The sequence below is a fragment of the Lagopus leucura genome, unplaced genomic scaffold, assembly GCF_019238085.1.
Source record: "Lagopus leucura isolate 7727_CA_CO unplaced genomic scaffold, USGS_WTPT01 Super-Scaffold_100001, whole genome shotgun sequence".
Classification (NCBI taxonomy): Eukaryota; Metazoa; Chordata; class Aves; order Galliformes; family Phasianidae; genus Lagopus; species Lagopus leucura.
The window spans coordinates 91080661-91101529 of record NW_024962262.1 but is presented as its reverse complement, the minus strand read 5'-3'; positions in this window follow the sequence as shown (position 1 = coordinate 91101529).

The following is a 20869-nucleotide window of genomic DNA, read 5'->3' as shown; positions in this document are numbered from 1 at the left end:
TTGTTTATTTGTGAAAAGTGTTTTCCTGATTCAAAGTTAAAAGATAAAAGAAGTTCTTTGAAGTAGAACAATATATCTCTAAATACACATATCCATAAATTTGTCTGCTTCCCAATAAACAAGGTCTCCCTTTAGAAGCTCTTGAAAAAGTTATGATGCAGCTGTGTGCAAAACCGCGGAGAGTCTAGTTGGATATGCAAAAATCCTATTAGTCCAACTGATACAGTGGGGGAAACCAGACAAACTTGGATCTTGATATTCTCAATATATTACTCTTCTTTTAAACATCAGAAACTAATGCATTCCATTACTCCATATGGTTGCAGGCACATCAACGATCTGTAATCTCATTCATTATAGCTTTCCCATTAAACCATGCCTAACCTATAACAGAAGTACTAATCCATCAGGACGTAGATTTCTTACTTGGAAGTATCATGGGGAGTTTTTCAGAGTTTTTCTTTCTCGTTTTGACCTTTCCCACAAGGACAAAGGGCAAAAGCTAAGGAAAAGACAGGAAATAGAATTAAGGAGAGAGGAAGATGCAGAGACATGACAACCAGTTATTGTATAGGCACTCATCTATAAATTGCTGAGAAAATCTTGTCTTGCTTGCCACACCCAGACTGACTGCTAGTAGCCACAGAAATGCGTAGCTTACCTCTTTTAATGGATTCTTTAAAATGAATATAGAATGAGAACCCAATATATCTGAACCTGGTAGCCACAACCTCCGTAAAAAGCATACCTCAAATTACTGAACAGACAGGTTCATGATACAGCTGAGGAGGTTCAACCGCTGGTGCCTCTGACTGAGACAGGATATTTTACTTTGCCCATACAATTTCTCCACATTAAGCAGAAAATAATTTCATTTATTTCTAGTAGGGTGAATTTTTATGCTACTTCAACTCCTTGAACTACTAACAGACCACTGTTACTGCTGGCACATGGGAAGAAATGGGAGTGACTGGTAGAAGTGAGAATGAGACCATCTCTTCAGTAAGCCGTCTGAACTCAGTGGCATTGTAAAAGTGCATGGCCAGATTCCTCTTGGGCCTTCCAGAGTTCACACTTTTGCATTCAGCAGCCTTCCCAAGCACAGTAAATCTGTGTCCAGGGTAGTGGTTTTCATTTTTCTAGGTGAAAATTCTGCATCACAGAACCAAACCTCTGTTGCCCGACTACTTCTGCAATGGAGCTATGTGCTGGGGAAGGTCTTGGCCCCAGGTTCCACCATTCAACAGGAATAATGAAACTGAAATGCTCAGAGCTGAGAGAAACACTGAGATTTCTTGCAAATAGTTGCCACACTGCAGATATTGGGAATGTAGATCGAGACTTTTTTTTTTTTTTAAAAAAAAACTGACTTGGGAACTGATCATGACTTGAAGGCCAGACTCTCACCATTTTGGTTTTGTAGCTAGGCACTTAGATAAGAAGGGAACTTACAAATACAGGCAAGGATGACCACAGGACTTCAGATTGCTTCATGCTTCCAAAATATATGCTTGATCCACACTTGCAATGAAACCATGTTGTAGGGCTCTGATCTAGTTGAGGACTTTGTCTTCCAGCATTTATCTGTGCTACGTTATCTTCTCATTTATACTAGGACACTCCGAATGTGTTTTCTGTTGCACCCTATAATCTCACTCTAGGGAATTTTGAATAAAGGTGTTCAGTATTTTGACACTGAGTGAACAAATTCAATGTTATGCCCTGTATGGAATGTTCCTTTGAAATAATTCAAGGAAATTAATCTTGCCTAAGGCTGAGAAGCAACGAGAGAATTAGCATGCATGTCACTGTGTTCAAATCTTTACAAAAGAAGAGAATTCCATTTGCAAGTATAATTCCTCACTGTCCAGGGAGATGACAGACACAGGTTGCTGGCCAGCCCAACAGGAAGCTGCTCTAAGGTAGCACATACAAGAAGAACAGAATGAATCTTTCCTCTTCTCCAGAAAGATTTTAAGAACATGTTTTCATGAACCATTTAACACAAACAGGGGCAACAGAAGGCAAGCAAAATATTAGCCTGTGCATCTTCTCCAAGTTTTCTGTCTACCAAAAGCAGTGATAGCATTCTTGTCCCCCTTGGAAAACAGTTGAGCTGAGTATTCACATTACAAAGCAATGAAAGAAGTGCTCTAGTAAGTCAAAGAAAATATGATGGTACAGTGGTTCACTAGAAAGGAACAGATTTGTAACTGGCTAAATGTAGGAGGAAGGCTTGACAGAGCCCAGTTTGGCAAAAAAAAAAAAAAAAAAAAAATGCTCACTGTATTCTGAGTAAACACTTGGCAGACAAGAATTCAGTTGAATGTATTCAAGAGACAATAGGCTGCAAAATATGTATTTAGTTTTGTAGATTGGCAATAGCAGCTTTAGTTAAAAAGACAAACAAAAAAAACCCCACCTCGTCTCTCTGGGATGTATATCCTGTTTGGAAAGCTTACTCCCATAAATTATATAACTTATATACAGTTGATAAAATTTCATTTTCCTCAACTTGCCTTTAAAAAAGACAGGGTAATTTTCCATTTAAATGTTTATATTACTTGGAAATTAACTTGGTAAGCTTAATAAAAAATTGTCACTGCAGAACATACTACTGAGTCATCTTTCTAGTACTATTTTTTCACCCCCGAGAGCACCAAGACTGTGATCATCATGGTTAAAAGGTGTCTCTACTGTCACTAGGACATATTCTTTAAGGATCTGGCAGCCAAGTATAAAGAACATATTACACTCTGACTGACTGCAGAGAAACATGCCACTAAGGAGGACATAATTAAATATGTCTTCGCATTTCTCCAATAATCTGATTTGTTTGGCTAGCAGTAGTTAATGAAATAAATTGTACCTAGCTCCAGGCCTATAGGTTACAAAAAAAAAAAAAAAGAATATTGACAGGTACCAGTATGAGATTTTATGAGCTTATGTTAGTATGATATACAGTCTACAAAACAGAATAACATGGGGGGCTGATACATGGATATTTTCTTAACATGGAAATATATGGCAAGAAGGCTGCTTGATTCATGAACAGGTACAGCAATACAAGTTCCCCAAGACTAATCTTTAATGCTTGCCTTATGCCTCTGCTTGGGATGACACATTTATTTTATGACTTTTCTACTCCTCTTTAGTTAAAAAAAAGAACAAAAAAACCCAGCATGCTATAGTTTGTTTGCTGTTTTTTTTTGTTTTTCTTCCTTCAAAATCAATATCCATCGTATTCATCGAACAGATTTGAGTGAGTTTTACTATTAAAAGAATGAATACAACAAGTATTTCTTATTTAAAGACATCTCTTTTAAAAAGCATACTTATGGATTTTTTTGTTGTTTATGTGAAGGAGGTAAATTTTTTTTTCAAACTTTTCCTTCAAATTCTCCAGTGGTATAATCAGGACCACTTCTTTTAGAGTTAAGTGTTGCTCTCAAGTAACTTGAGACTGAAATAAGGTAAACTGGACTACCATAACTCAGCTTCATAATTGAGTACTGTCTGCTGTTCCACTCCTCCCAATAAACTTTAAACACTGGTATAAAATTGGATTCTTTTAAAGAAAACCCGCCACTGGGATCTTTCTCATTTGCTCACTAGCTTTCAGTTTCTGCGAGCAATTCGTTTATCAAATCCAGAGACATACCTGTATGGCAACTTCCTTTAAACACAGGCGAGAGTTTCTCATCTCACTAGTGACTCTGATACCTAACTAAGGAACATAACTATTATTGAAAAACGTGAGAGAAAATCATGAGCTAGCAATGAACAGTTAAAACGAGGGCTGAACTACTCTCTTTCCTTGACATTCTAACGAATTTCAGAAGTATTTCACAATAAGAATCTCAGTTCTGGATGAGTAACATTTTTTTGTATTCCCCATATTTAATATCCAAATCTCATTTAACTGCTTCTGATAAATCTTGCAACGACGAATGAGTTGAACCAAAGGAGGCACAATGAAAAAAGATGTATTTGTAGATTTCTAAGGATAGTACAAAAGAATGCTTGAATGCAGGCAACAGGCACATACTTATCCCTTAAAATGCAATATATTAAAGACGAGATCAGAACACAAAGCCTGTAAAATATTCAGTGCAGTGCTTCTTTGCAGCAATTCATTGGGCCTCAGTGCTACTGACTTACCATTTCATGCAACTGAGTTATTTAGCACTCATAGCAAGTTTAGTAAATAGAAAGTGCAAAAGTACTCCACTAATAAAAAGCCCATTCGCTCTGTTGAGCAGAAGTTCATCTCCTTTATTTGAAATACATCAAATAAATATTCAGCCAAAAAAAAAGCAAACTGGACTTGACTACCCTAAAAAACTGATGCTGAATTGCAAAATATCATCCTACATACCTGAGTCAATGGCCAAACTCTTTCATGATGCAATCCCTTTGACTTCAATAGAGTTGTGCTGGCGAACACCTCAGCTGTACTTGGCCTAGTGCCATTATTTATGTTAAGTCTTCCCTTGATAAATGCCAGCCCTGTAGAACTTTGAAAAATAAAGAAAAAATATTCTTCAGTAATCACAACATGACGAGAAAGACAGATACACAAATTGCAGCACAACAGATAAATGAGAATTAACAGCTGTGCTATAAACAAGAACTTCAAAAAAGACTCTTCTTATATTTTAAAGAAAGATTTTAAAGTACTGAATAACATGATCTTCTTTCTAGTAAATGAACTAAAATTTGTATCTTTCATCTCTGAGTCATAGCTTTTGCATCAAACATAGAGCCCCTGTCTCTGAGCTTAACATACTTCAGGTATTGTAGGACTTGAAAATATACAGCTACAACTTTTAAAATCTGAAATATTTGTCACTTCTGTGTTATGTTACTTGGAGTAAAGCAAAACTTAAAAGTCCCTGAAGGACACATATATCAGCTTACATTCAGGTAACATACCTATCAGTTATACTTATTAAGGACTTTAGAAAGCCTTTAAATACGAATGTGAGAGCTCTGTGGTTCTGTGATTCTGTGATTTTATTGAATTGGTGCAAATGATCTCCATACAGTTGTTAGGCAACAGAAGATAAATAGCACTTACAAAATATACTGTAGCACCTGACTCTCGAAAGCTGACTAACACATACTAGCACACAGCCTAGCTGAACATTAAATGCAAATTCCTCCAGTAACATTATGAACTTTCCATTATCCTGCTTCCATATATTGAAGCATTTTTTAAACAGTTCATTCTGGTGTGTGAATATGCACAGATATATGTGTGTCTATATGGATGACCATTTTAACTTTCCTCCCTTTTTTTTTTTTTTTTAATTAAACTTTTTATGAAAACTGGATGGGATCAATGAATACATACTTATGTGTCATTCTTTTGCCTTCTTAAAGACAACTGTTCACCTTAGATATTAAAATGCACAATAAAGATTTCATGCCTTCCAGGCATGGTTATCTGTTCATTGAGATAATTGAAAATGTGCAATGGTTGTTTGTTTTTTTTTTTTAATTTATTTTAAAAAGGAAGTCTAAGGATAATGTAAGTAGCTGTAGATGTCCAATTGGTTAGTAATTCATAAAACAGCTGAGTGAAGCCAATTGAGAAGATCAGTAGTCTGCTAAAACAATATTATTACAGTAAGTTAAGACCAACACAGGCTCTTTGGAGATATATATGGGCAGGACACAACACCACCATCTCTGACCAGGATCAGTCTGTTGGCACTGACAGGGTGCTTTTGTAGCCTAGTAAACATTGGACAAGGCAAGCTATTGAGTCCAGGTGAGGGTCAATTTGGGAAGTGTAGCGATGAAGTTAAGGTGGAAGGACTTAAGCAGTGCAGATATCTGGGACCGTGCACCAGCATGAAGTCATGAACTGGGTGATTGACTCAGCTGAAAAGGTGCTGTAGGCCAGGTGCAAAATAGCATTGCAGGTGGAGGGTCCGGGGGTTCTTATTGAGTAAATCAAGTCTTGTGGACATTCACAGAATCCAGATATCCTGAGTGATACCAGCAGTGACTAGCTTTCAGTGACACTTCATGCTGATGATATTCAAGACCTTCCTGGAGGCTTTCCTGCTCAACCTACAGTACGAAACCTACTTGGAGCAGTAGGTTGGGCTCAACGATCTTCAGAGGTCCCTTTCAATTCCTAGTCTATGATTCTGTGATTCCATGATTACAATGTGGTAGTCCAATCAGCTTTATCTAAAGCAACCCAAACCATATTTTGAAGCATTCAAAGCCTTGAAATTATTGCAGAAATTGTTAAGTATTATTTGTGTAATAAAGAATGACATCATGCCTTTTTATTCTGCCTGAAAGATTTACTTATCTAAATTATCCAAATTTGAACTTTATCTGACAGAGAGTTCCTATGGAGCGATGTCAGAGACCTTTCAGAAAGAATATATTTACTATGATAATATACTTGCTTTCTTACCAGACAGAAGATTTAGGCAGGGAACGAAAGCTTAATTTCATCAGGTGATGTGACACTGAGTATCTTCTTCCTATTTAAGTAGAATAAATGGTATATTTATCTGAAGAACAAATCAGTATTTATGATTTTCAGCAATTAAAGTACAAATCCCTTTCGGCCTTCCTTACGATTTCATATTGCTTTACTTCATCAGATTATACATCTAAGACCTCATTATGTATCACTCTGTTAACACAAACGTCAGCAGAATTTACTCATGTCACTTTTTTATATGCTATTGAATCTGAAAGTGCAAAAACATACCGCAATGCAATATGCAATATTTAAATTCTTTTTTAATGTGGTGCTCTTCTTAAAATCTTTCAGTAGCCAAGGTGGTGATGAATTACAGATGTGGCCAGCAGAACAAGTAATGTGACCTGCTAGTAGTTAGGTATATCATCACCAGACAAGATAGAATCACAGAATCATAGAATGACTCAGGATGGAAGGGACCCAAGGATCATGAATCTCCAACCTCCCTGCCACAAGCAGGGCCACTAACCTCCACATTTAATACTAGATCAGGTTGCTCAGGGCCCCATCCAACCTGGCCTTGAACACCTCTAGGGATGGGGCATCCACAGCCTCTCTGAGCAGCCTGTTCCAGCACCTCACCACTCTCTTGGTAAAGAACTTGCCCCTGATATCCAACCTAAATCATCCCTCCCTCAACTTAAAAAACCATTTCCCCTTGTCCTGCCATTATCTACTCTTGTAAAGAGTTGAACAACAGACCAAAAATCCACTGTCCATCCCACAAAGCTACTGAAAGTATCTCTTCAAAAAATAAGTATTAGTGTAGGAATTGGACTTTAGGAACTCTGAGCTTATAACAGACAGCCTGAGCTAAGAAGCTTTCTCGCAGGACTGAGTTCTCCTGTCTGGCACCTGCATCACACCATACTTTTTCCTCTGGTTTCCTTCCAGTTGCTTCAGCTCTAAAAATGTGCAGTTATCAAAACAACAACAACAAAAACAAAACAGATTTGTTGTTCCCATTATGTCAAATATGTGCACATTATTTTCCTCTGTCTTCTGGAAAACAAGAGTGTATATCTGTGCTTCCTGAAAGCTTTTATTCCAACGACAATCAAGGCATTTATATCTGAGTAGCATCAGATACACCACTCTAGCAAATAAGCTGCTCTTCTGACTGTTCAGTGCTATGTATCTATTGTAGCATAATACTCTAATACTTTGTGATCAAACACTCTCCTAATATACGTGTTTCTGGGCACACTACCAAAATAGTATATACTTTTTTTTTCCTAGCAGTTTGGATGGAAGTAGTTAAATGTGGCTTCTATTTTTGATGACTGTATTAACGATGTTTAGTTTAGAAACATGAAACTGATATAAGACTTCCAGGTCAGTAAATCTGGACTCCTGCTACTGTAAACAAGGATGTCATACAATCCTGCTCCTAAATTTATCATATTTCATTTTAAATGGATTTTAATCTTTTTAATTCCCCACAGCCATTGAAAAATGTATGCAAACCTTACATCATAATTTGCTCTGCAGTCCAAATGTTTCCAGAATTACTGAAAAATCCATCTTGTTGCACACAGTTTTTTCACCTACCTCACTGGTTTCACTCTTCTCTTTCATTCCCTCCCCCCCTTCTTTCTAAATCAAGTGATTAGCTAAGTAATTTAAGCCTCTTTTGAAAGATAAAGACTCCTTCCAAGTCATCTCTTCTTCTCTTTCATTTTATAGCTCACTTATGATTACAGAAGACCTTCTCAAATGTAGTCTTCTCCACAGCCATAATGGTATCAATGCATCCGTAAGTCTTTGGAAGTACTTTGCCAGATGCACACAATATTTCTGTGGCCAAAAATTAACTGCTTTCTGTGTGTTCTATAGCAGTCAGGATATAAAACTTAGTTCTGATGAGATGATAAAGTCTATACCAATTCAGCATCCAAAGCGGAAGAACTACTGAAGATAGGGCTGCTAAATAGCCTCTGATAGATCTTGGGCTGATGCTGGTTAAGAACATGCACTCAGATAGTAATTTGAAACACAATATGGCTTTACTACATTACAGTTCTTAAATTTCATGGCTGTGGGTGTAGAGTTACAAAATGTTAGATTACATTGTTCAACATCAACACAAGTTCAAAACAGAAACCTAATATTGTTACCATTAGACAGATGCCTGTCCAACGTTGCTGTGTAAAGCAAATTGATTTCAATCCAACTCTCACCTGAAAAGCTGTCTTCATACTATAAATTTGTACTAAGTGGTGATTGTAGGAAAGACAAAGATGGAATAGACGTTTTGTGCCACATCTTTCATTCCCAAAGGCAATCGCTCTTGGACATGGTTGAGGTGTTTTGCTGAGAAGTAAAGAAAAGGGCGTTTATCTTCACTTCTGCACTCAGCAATCTTCTGAGTAGGAGCAAATAGAGACGAAACACTTTCAAGACAGAAGTTAGCTAGGTGAACTAATTTGCTTCAAATTCTTTTTATATGCTTATACCTCAGACCTGGTTTGAAGCAAGATAAACACATTTTTCAAAATTTAAGGCTGTTATTTAAGTGTCATGTGAAATTTTTTCTATTTACATGCAAGGCAGCTTGACACGGACAAGGAGAAAGAGAAGAGTTTAGGTATATCAGCACAAGATAAAATTGCCTTGTGTTGGCTTTCCAATCTTTTCTTTTAGCACTCTTGAAACACTATTTCAAACATATTATACCTTATTTAGATGTATGCTCATATCCCAGCCTGAGACTAAGATATACACATTTTAGTCCCATGAGATGTTTTTAAGTACCAATTAAATTAATATTTAATTGTCTGAACACTTGATTTTGTTGTTTGCTAGTGTTTTGTATTTTATGCTTCTTCATACACAGAATTAAAATGCGTGAGAAGGAATGAAAGAAATTTGAAAGCTATTCATTTGGGGCCCCTAGAAATATCACCTACAGGAGTTCAATTTATATTCATAAGGAGACCCTTACTTTTCCAATTTTCCAATTGTTTTCCCAAATACTATACATATTCCTTATCCAGTAGAGAAAAATAATGAAAGAGGTACAAAACTATTTTACTATTTAAGTGTAGCCCTTTGCTGCATTTCCTGTGTGTCATGTCCTGCCCATAAGGGGAAGAAAGGGGTGACCAATCCTTTATACTGTGTATTTTCCTTTTATTCATTTTTTACTCTCAACAGAAAATCCCAAAGATTACTTAAACATTTGGCTCAACTTCACAGTAATTATCTAAACTTTTCAGGATACTAGCACAAGAAATTAGGAGGTAATTGTTCGTTAGAAATAGAGGCACCAGGTTAAAACAAGAAAACACCCGAAAAATGGGCAAGGTGCATAGAAGCTCAGCTGAGAGAGAAAAATGATGCACAAAGCAGTCTGCATGTTGAAATAGATTAAAAAAGAAACAATACATCTGTAGTATTGTAAGAGCTGTGAAGGAAAGAAGAGTCCAAAACTAGGCTGAAATACACTAAGCATAGTGAGTAGTGTTTACTGGAAAAGAAATGCCTGTTGGCAACAGTGGGGGTTGTAGGAGAAAGAAAAGAAAATAAGATTTTATCTGGTAACTGAATTTAGGCCAAACAGTGACCTAAGGCCAAAAAATTATTGCCAATAGGAGTTCATGTATTGATGAGGCTACTGTTTGAATTTGATACTCTCATTCCTGTTTTTAATAGAATGCGAGCATTAAAAAGAGAAGGTATATACACAATGAATGGCAAAATTATATGCAAACTTCAAGGTGAACTATCTGAATTACTGGGCTTGTAAAGAGCTGCAGCAAGCTGACATGCCAAGCTTATTAGCATTCAACAATCTCTGCATGAGCAACATTCCCTTTTGTACTGAGAATTCAAACTTTTACAGCTCCTAGAATGATTTCATTCAGTATGAGTTTGTTTGCTTGTTTTTTAATCCATTTTTAATAGTTAAAAGAAATTGCAAAGTAAAGTGCTAACAGTTTGAAGAAAAGCTAGCTAACAGGCTCCTCACTCCTCACTAACAATTACATGGCTCTACTTCCAAAGCCTATTTAGAGAATAAGAAAACATGAATTTTCAACAGATAAGATCGCTATTACATCTTTTTCAGAATGCAGGGAAAAGTGTTGGTGGCCAGTATTAATGAGGCATCCTACATGCTTAGGAAAGGAAATTTCCCATTCAACAAGTGTCGGCTATTATTTCATGAAGCAAAATTAACCCCCTTGGCATAGAATAAAAATAAATTCTTTTTGAAACTAATTTTTTAAATAATTAAATCTATCTGCTTCTAGAATTCCTTACTTTTTTTTTTTTTTTTTTTCCTTATAAATGGCTGCTGACAAGAATGTGATAAAACATTGCAAAGATGCGGTGCAATCTTTTCAGATACTGTTGCATCACCGATGGTGGAGCACTATAAGAGCTTGTGCAGAGTGTTTGAGGAGTCTCTTTTTACAGCCATGTTCAAGACCTGCTTGAACACCTATCTATAGGATCTATTGTAGGGACCTGCTTTAGCAGGGGGGTTGGACTCAAAGATTTCTTGAAGTCCCTTCCAACCCTTGCAATTCTGTCATTGGTCCTGTTCCATCGATATTTGAGCTTTATCAAGAATTTTTCAAAGAATGGGTTTAAACCTTAATGCATTGCTGACAAAAAGAAGAGGCAAAGGGCAGGAAGAGGACACACATCCCTTTTATTGTGACATCCAGTTTAGGCTGAACAACGTCCACGTCAAATATCTGCTAGCTTATTAACTCCTACTTTCAAAGCTCTGAGTGACCTAAAAAATGATAACTGTTGGTCTTCAGGATATTTCTGCATTCTGAAGAGGACTTACTATGTCTGAGGAGTATTTGAAGGTAGGCAATATATAAATGCTGGTTTACAAAAGGTTGCTTGTAGTAGGTTTGGCAGATTTTGGTGTGGTTTTGATTTTTCTCTTTCCCACAGTGACGACAACTTACTTGCTATGAATCAAATATATGGGATTAAGCCACTTGTTTGCTGTTGGCTAAAAGATGCATGGACTGTAGATTTGGTGTTACCTTTGAGTAACCTGAGAACATTAAGGACTGACAGAAATATCTATTTCACTACTTAGGCAGATTAAATTTAGTTTAACTCGTATACATTTGTCTTTAATTCCTGCTGCAATTCATTATCTCCAATCATGGAGTATAATAACCTATTGTGCCAATTCTTTCATTTCTCTGCAATTCATCACTTTTATTTGATTTCAGGTGTAAAATTAAAAGTACTAACCAACAAAATTACTTAGGATTGTAATAACCTAGTACAATGAGACCATTCATCATCGGTCTCAAGTTTTATTCTGCATAGATTCTACAAATAGTTCAATTAATAGCTTAACAGAAGTGGTTGCTGTAAAACATGCATTAAACACTATGTCTGATCCAGAGGCCTGCTGAGGTTTGAATTAATAACAACCAAAAATGCTGTATTCCGCTCTGAATCTGGATTACTCATACCACTGATTCAGTCCAATCATACCCATTTAGGAAATTCCTGATCCCTAAAGTCTTTATCCATAGAAGTGTCTCACACAGCTCAGGAAGAGTACATTGAATATCTGTGGCTTCCCACCTAGTATGGCTTAGTTTGCCTGGAAATGCCAGCTAGGTCATGCAAGGAGATCAGAAGGTGGGTAATGTTAACACCAAGTATTGGAAAATCTTTCATGGTAGATTTACATACATGCATAATAACTTGTAATTTATATTTCACTATAATCAGAGAGTACAAAGACTTTCATAAACAAGAGGGTGACCTTAGAATTAGAATTATCTGCTGGGCAGCAGAGAAAATCCTCAATTCAATATTGTTATAACTGATTCATGTATCTAGTTTGCTAATTTGGACAGCAATCTGGTTTCTTAAATTACTGCTGTTATCAGATTCCCTCACAGATTCCTCCTTCACAGCACAGATGAAGTTTTTTTTTTAATATATTTTGCTGGCAGTACACGTATAATTAATATATAGAAGCCCCAAATAAGAGATGCCAAAGACAAATGCGTCAGGCAATGTAGTACATATGCATAATATTTTCCCAATTTCATAACTGTATATTAAAATTTTGAGCACTTCACTGCTAGAAAGAAGAATCTGGTCCCTGTTAACAGTTCTCCTCTTGTGAGATGCCATTCTTTCATGTGTTCCAGATAAACTATACATCAATTCATTCTTCAAAGCCAAACACAATAATGCTCAAAAAATTGATGTTATATTATAAATGAAATATTTTTTGCAATAACATTCTCTCCAGTAGAAGTGGTTCAAATCATTAAATAAGTAGCTATAACAAAAGCTTCTCCTTTTTCTTCTCTGCGGATGAATTATTTAATATTACATTAAGGCATTAACAAAGAACACATTTTAATTGCAATTGCTGACTAATAAACCTAAGCTTTTTCTTAAAAATAATGAGTAGCTTCTGTAGATATGCTTGTATCAAATATCTTATAGCAACACAAAGCCCTCCAACATGTCAGATGCACAAAACATTTCTATGATGACATGCAGTAGCAAGCTTAGTAATCTGTGAATTTAGATTTTGTTACTTAGTAACATTTTGCTCATTTACTGAAAGACATTAGACAAAACAAGGCATATTTTCCTATCACAATTTAAAATGAGGGCCATGAATCTGGTCTGTGGCTGATTTAACATGTTTTATTCTATTTTCATATAGCATGTCCTGTATCTTTTTAGGGATGCAGAAGAAAATGCTCAACATAAGATCAGCTTTCATATGCGTGTGCAGTTGATAGACATGGCCAGAATTTATTTCAGACAATGAGAGAAAGAAAATAACCCTATTTTCCCAAACTTTCAGTCATGACTATCAGTTTCAATCAGACTGTTATGATTTTAGAGACTGTAGGTACATTTGGAAGGCCAGAGAGAAAATGAAAGATGGGAGGGGCTGAAGAGTCAATAATTAGGGGAGTCAGTTGAATCAGTTTCCCCATCTCCAGGTATTTATTTGCATAATTCGTAAGTATGAGTCTTTTTCTCATACCTCCAAGAAGAAAGTCAACCATGAAACAATTCCCACTTTTAGGCTGTCTTCACACTTTTTTGTAGGAAAAAATAGTCAAGAATTATTCTATCCCATTACAGAGTGCAGTCAGGTAAACAAATCTCAGGAAGTACAAATGTAATTCTCATCTTCTGACAAGTCCAAACAACTCCTGGTACTATGAAGAATTATTTGCAAAATATAAATAGTAATAACTTCTGAAGGTCGCACTTTCATGGGAAGTAAACCTGTTCTATTGACATGCAGATTGTGCTAGAAAGACAGCTTGACAGTATCTATGTTTCTGTAGCTTGCCTATTTCCATTACTTTGATTGAAATGAGCAGTTTAGCTTTTTGTGTGCATGACCCTTAGGTCAGCATATCACAGTTCACAAAGCACAATGGACATGCCAGGGCTTGTAATATCAATGTATCTTGTGTCAGCATTTCACTGCAGTCATCTCTCATCAGCACTGTTTTTCCTCATGTGTTCCCATCCAGCCATCCAGAACTCTTTTTTTTTTTTTTTTTTTTTTTTTGGGGGGGGGGGAGGTGGGAGCGTTATACTTGTGTTTACATCACAGACTCCATGATGGCAGCATGTGCTCAATGATAAGGATAAATAAATGACCAAGAGATGTGTTACAGGTTTTATGGATTTAAAAAATGGGGAAGAACAACCATCAAGTTAATGAGGAGGACTGTGAAAGAAATCCACACCAGCAGGACAAGCAAGGTGATTGTCCCCTTCTACTCTGCTCCTATGAGGCCCCATCTGAAGTACTGCATCCACATCTGGGGCCTCCAACAAAGGAAAAATGTGGAGCTTTTGGAGAGTGTCCAGAGGATGGGCACAAAGATGATCAGAGGGCTGCAGGAGCTCTCCTATGAAGACAGGCTGAGGGAGTTTTGTTTGTTCAGACTGGAGAAGGCTCCAGGTATCTTCCAACATTTAGAGGGAGCTTATAAACAGGAGGGAAATCAACTGCTTACGTGGGTAGTGATAGGACAAATAAGAATGGTTTTAAACTAAAATAAGGATGATTTAGATTAGACTTGGAGGTGAAATTTTTCACTGAGAGTGCAATAGGCATTGACACAGGTTGCCCATGGAAGTTGTGTATTTCCCATCCCTGAAGGCATTCAAGGCCAGGCTAGTTGGGCAGCCTGATCAAGTATCTGATTAATTATTTGTTAACAATCCTGCTTACAGCAGGGGATCTATAAATAGGTGACCCTTAACATCCTCTTTCAATCCAAGCCATTCTATGATTCTGTGCCATGCACAAATGAAGATCAAGCCCAGAGGCACAATATTCCTTCTGCTTTAGTAAAACTTATAATCTCTTGAGAAAAGCCTTGAATAAATGAGTAGAAAGCTTACTTTTCAACAAAACTTAAGACTTACTACTTCTAGCAACTTGCATACGTGTGGTAGTTCTAGACGTAGTCTGTATGTTGGGGTATGCTGTCTTCCTGGGATCTTCAATTGGGAAAGAAGTGTTTGTGTTTCTAGGCTGGCTAAAAAAACATAGAAAAATCAGGCAGTGGAATGCCACCATAGGTTTGTTGGCTGACTCAGGGTAACTGGCAGGAAGCACAGGAAAGCAGAATGCAACCTCAGCAGATGTACCTCAGATGAGATGGATTCAAGCTCTGGGTCTGAACCTGAAACAGCAAAAAAGCAATTGCATTTTCAGCTTGAAATCTTTTCTTCATCATGAATCCAGTCATATTTCACACATAAGGAAGAAAATGTTTCAGCCTTACACAAGCAGTAATTTTGCTTTATCTCTAAAAGGCAGTCTGGGCCAATAATTGGAAAATGTATCAAGAAGCTCTGATTTTCTGATCCTCGTTTTCATGTATGACTCTTAAGAAACACATCTGCTTAGCACAAAGAAATGAACAGAGAACCTGTTATCTGCTGAGCCTCCTGAGCTTCACCATCTTGGTTTATGAGCAGGAGTGGATTGGCTCTGTAGTTAACAAGTTCATAACTATTGCTCACATCTGGGAACAAGCAACCAAACTCAACTGCAGCATTGATAAGCTCAGAAGCAGGCTATCGTAACTACACGAATCCATTTTGAAGCCCACTTAACTCTGTTGCTAGCTATAAATACACACTGTAAATTTTTATCTGAGGTCAAATATCTCTGAGAGTTTTGTTTGTGTAGCTGGTGATACAGTTAGAGCATTTTAAATCTCTCCAAAAGCATATTGCTAACCTACCTCCCAGCTACACATTTAATGAAAATCAATACTAAGACTGGCGTTAGTTTTCAGTACAGCATATAAGCATTATCACTGAAACTTTCACTGATTCGAAGAAACAGTGTCATACAAAAACAAAGCCAATCTGAAGTAAAGGAACTCATATAACTTTCTAAAGCATCTTGGGTTATCAGCCCTAGTGTTGAGACCTTCTGTTAATTGAACTGTTACAACAAAGGTACTGGTAGCCTTTCTTTCTTAGTCTTCACTATTGGAGTACTGTAACCTAAAAGCTACTAGATTAAGATTTTATCGTATTTATTTAGCCTTTTATATGGAAAGTTTCATTAAGCAACAATGTGCAGTAAAAAAAACATATGATTTAATTGTGGATTTTGCTGTAACAGTGTTGCCCCTTGGCCTGGTCATTCCAGAATGAATGTTATTTGTAATATATTAATATTGAAAAATAAATTGCAAGTAATTATAGCATCTGTCAACATTACTGCGTATCAAACTCTTGAGATTCAAATCCCTCTAAATTCAAGAAATGTCTGATTGAAGTTTGATGGATTAATACACTCCACAGGAGACACAAAATACTCTCTTAGCCCTTAATTCACATGCACCCCTATTGGCGGTGGCAAATTTTTTTGTACAGCTCATATTAATCTCATTTAAAAAGTATTCACAAAAGAAAATAAGTATACGCCATTCTTTGTAAAACCAAAGAAAGTTGTTATGGATCTGCAGCATTTGGAGGCACTTACAAATAAGAACAAACTGCAAAAATTAGCTGCAAGCTTGTATGCTGACTAAGACTCAGTTCCTATTCAGTAAGCATTTGAAACAAAGGATTTTTACCTGCATCCACTAAAGATCAGTTTACATTTGGTCTCTTTCATCCAATTTATTGTGGATTCATAAGGTGCCCAACTACCTTGAGCAGCGTTAATACATGTTACTCCTACAAAGGCAAGAGACATCACAACTGATGTTTTGGGAAGCTGGGTGATGGTTGTAGACTATTGTCTGTTCCCTCAAAGTATTTCCAAGTCTCTCAAAAACACTGCAGATTTACTGTGTTTCTCAGAAGCATTAAACACAAATTAATGTAAAAAAGAATATATTGGAACTAAAGGATTATTTGTGACATCTAATATGTAAAATCAACTAAAAACAAAACAAACTTCATGCACCAACAGCAAAAATAACACTTTTCAATCTGTTTCACAATGTGAAATTTAAGATATCTGGACAGAATTAAGAGGGACTATTAATCACACACCTACATCACTACAAAAAAAAAGTGCTTATACTATTTCTCATCATCAGCTTTTGGCAAGAGGGCTTCTCATAAAAAGAACACAGTTTCTACGGTATGGGTTTTTGTGTTTTTTTTTTTTGTTGTTGTTGTTTTGAGGAAGACAGGAAAGCATTTGAGTAGACGAAGACAAATATTTTGAAGTGATGGTAGTGAGACGCTGAATCCAGGCAATTTAAGGGAAAGAAAAATTTTGTGAAAAGCAAATGTATTTGTGCAGCCAAAAGCATAGTATATAGAAGTTGCACTGCTCTCTGAGATATTAACTATTCAGTAGCATGGCAATTGTGGTCCTTGATGTTATTGTATTTTTTTTTTCCATAACAAACAATAAGTGCTTGTTCAATTATTTACACATCTTGGCGATGCAAGTTTTTCTGCATAAAGTGAGAAACATCATACGTTTTAGGAAAATAATTATTCCATTCCAAGGGGATTTTCATCTAATTGTATGTCTTGCAGTAGCTAGCATTGTTTTCCTCATCTTCATTCTGAACATTTTCCTACTTCATCAAACTTGATCAGAAAAAATGACAGAGAGAAACTGCTGATTTGCTGTTATCTAGCTGCTCTTAACCAATATCATTTTTATGAAGAAAAAAATGATGAAAAAAATGGCCATGTAACTTTACTGAGTGCACGTTTGTTATAAACAGAAAATAACCACAGTGACGAATAATTCACGTGAAGATGGTCAAAAGCTGTGGTTTTAGGATAGCTATCTATCTCCAAGTTTAACAAAATGTTTAGGATGTGCACTGTTACAAATAATAGAGCGCCCATCTCACCTCTGTGCTGTGTTCAGGTTATTGGATCCGCAGAGACTTTCTGTGTTAGTGAGATTGTTCATTTCTTTATTGTCACATTTTTCAGATGACTGAGCAATGAAATAGATTTGAGAAGTATTCACAACTTCTCTGTAGGCTTATTTTTTTCCCTATTTTTACATCGGACATGCTGTCTGACAAGAGTGCTATTGTACTGTGATGTCCAAGAAAAGATGTGTTTCCAGGGCTTTGGCTAGTTGGTGATTGTACAAACAAATATACAATTAGCAGAGTGGCCTGGTTAGGCTGGTATATTACAGGTTGTGTAACTAGAGGGATTATCATGGTGGAAAGGGATAATTGAAAATAAATGAAAATGCTTATCCGTGTCCTAGACTTGCAGAAAAACTTCAAAGGGAGCAATCTCCAGAAAGAGATCCTTCCCCAGTGGCAGTCAGCCCTTAAATGGGGGTCTAGAAGTGCAGCCAGGCTCCACCCTTTGGGTCACCCAGCTGAATTGCCTTCACCTGTGCTCCCAGGGCTGACTCAGTGCTTGCCTTGGGTGATCAATCAGTGGTTCAGGCTGTGACTCAATAGTTCCCATACAGTGATCAAAGCCTGTAAAGAATTTTCTACCGAGTTGTGCTGTTTAATCTGTCAGAAGCAACTGGGCTTATTGTACTTTCATTTTGCATGAGGATGACTCACTGAAATAGAATGGATGCTGTTTTTGTTTTTGGTAGCTACTTGCGCTTGACTGGTCTTCAGATTAAACAGGAACTTTCACTACAGGAAAAATAGCACCGGCTTCCTCAAAATGCTGTCTCTCTGAAGTTCAGTTTCTTCTTTCCAGACTCCATAGTTCTTTATAAGAAACCAGGCATGCTAGATCCCATGCTTGGACATTCAAATGCACTGATAACAGAATGGTGCTCACTTACTTGCAGTGCTTTTCACTGCAGCAGAATCAAGTGCCAAGAAAAGCATTAATCAAAAGTACCAGTTACAGGGCCGCATTATTTAGCCCTACATTCAGACTAGACATCACCACAAATCGTTAGTTTAGTGTTATTTTTATGCTGGGCAAACAAGCTATTACTGAGGTTGATGCAGAGGAAGATTAAAAAAAAATACAATGAATAGCCATAAACAAATACCCTGATAACTGCTGTGCCAAATTGAACATAATCAAATAAATATAAATTTTCATGTTGTAAGGCAAGTATTGTTCTGAGAAGGAAAAAAAAAAAAGAAAAAAAAAAGACATATTCAAAGACCTTGTAGTCTCATCAAGGCATAAGGTAAAAGCTTGGGTAATATAAACCTCAATCTTACATTTATATTAAACAATTTGCTCTTCTTAAGAAATCAGGAAACATTTTAATTATAATTTGCTCTACAAACATTTGATGATAGGCAGAGAAAGTAATAGATACTTTTCTGTAAAAAACAGTAGTCAGTAAAGTGACAAGATGGACTAAAGAACTGCTAACATTCTTTGCAACCTTCAGAATTTCATTGAAATGAGAAATACTTGAAAAATTGAAAAAAGTGGTGTCAGAAAAGCACTGTAATGAACTAAATACAGATATTAGATTTAACTTTTCTTCTGCTTCAGGTTTACCATTTCTGATTTGAGGGTTGCTTACTATAACGTAAGTTTGTGAAGAACTGCTTTTATTCAATCTAGATTTCCTATACACAGAATTGGAAGAGGATCAAGATCTCATTCTATAAATAGAACAAACTCTTTTACACTCTGCAAGGATGTAGCCCAAACACATTTTATGTGTTGATATTTCGGGCTACCCGGTTATTTTTAGAAAACTAGTTCTTCACTGTCACTGAGTTGAGCTGTGTGCAACAAACCAAGGACAGGCGTGAACCAAGAATCAATGATATTCAATTCATTGGGCCAGTGATAGCGCACCTTTTCCTTTCTGTCTGCATTTTCCCCCTTTAAATGCAACCACTGCTGACAGCTAAGAGGATTCATGTTTTTTTCTGGTGCCTTGAAGACAATATATAAGGGTTATGTGATTATTAATAAAATGTCAGAGAAAATGTCTTTACCCTTTAAATATTTATAGCAAGAGGCAGACTTGTAAGCTAGAGGTAGTAAGTGTGGATGGGACCAGATAAAAGAAATAGGCATGTGTTAAGGCTCAAAAATTATCCAGCAGATCTGGGAGGCATAAATTTCCAGCAAAACAGAGGTGAGGCACAGGTGCTCTTCATCTGTTTTAATTTTACTGCTTTTCTGTGATGTGATCAGTCACCAAACTGGTGATTTTGTGCATATGTATATGTGTGTGGTTTGTTTGTTTGTTTCTTTTTCCAGATAGTGTAGTAGCTACTGTCACATCTTCAAGCCATTATCACTGCTACAAGACATCCGACTGTTACATATTCATTATCTACGTGAGTTCGATTAGAAATTCAGATGGAGATGCCTAGAAATCAACAAAGGATAAACAAAAAGATAGATGACTGTGTATAGTGTAATTCCAAAACAGCTGTGCCAACTTAAGGTCCAACATCTAAAACAGTTTTGATTAAACCCTGAGTACTTGATGTTTTCTTCAGCCTGTCTTCTAGCAAACAGCAGACGAAGTCCTTAAGTTAACTCTGCATTTTCTGAAAATTTGATTGTTTTGCTTGGTTTGGCTTGTTTGTGTTTTGTTTTGGCCTTAAGGGTAAACCTCAGTCTCCTTTCAATAAGGCAATATAGCTGCTTTAGATTAGATTTAAAAACAAAAATATATAAACTCATATAATTCATAAAAATCCCTCTTAGGTATGCATCTGGAGAGAGAAAGCGCTCCATCTGAAATATTCCTTCCAACATTCTAGTCCTACAACACAGACATCTCTATGAATGATTTAAAATTGTATGCAACAAACATTAAAGACATGTGCTTGGCAATAGGATGTTCCACTTATATTTCTTGTCCCAATTCTTCCCTTTTACTGTGAAAAAGACGCATCTGCATCACAGGAAGCAAATTTCCTGTCTTTTTTTTTTTTTTTTTTTTGCTTT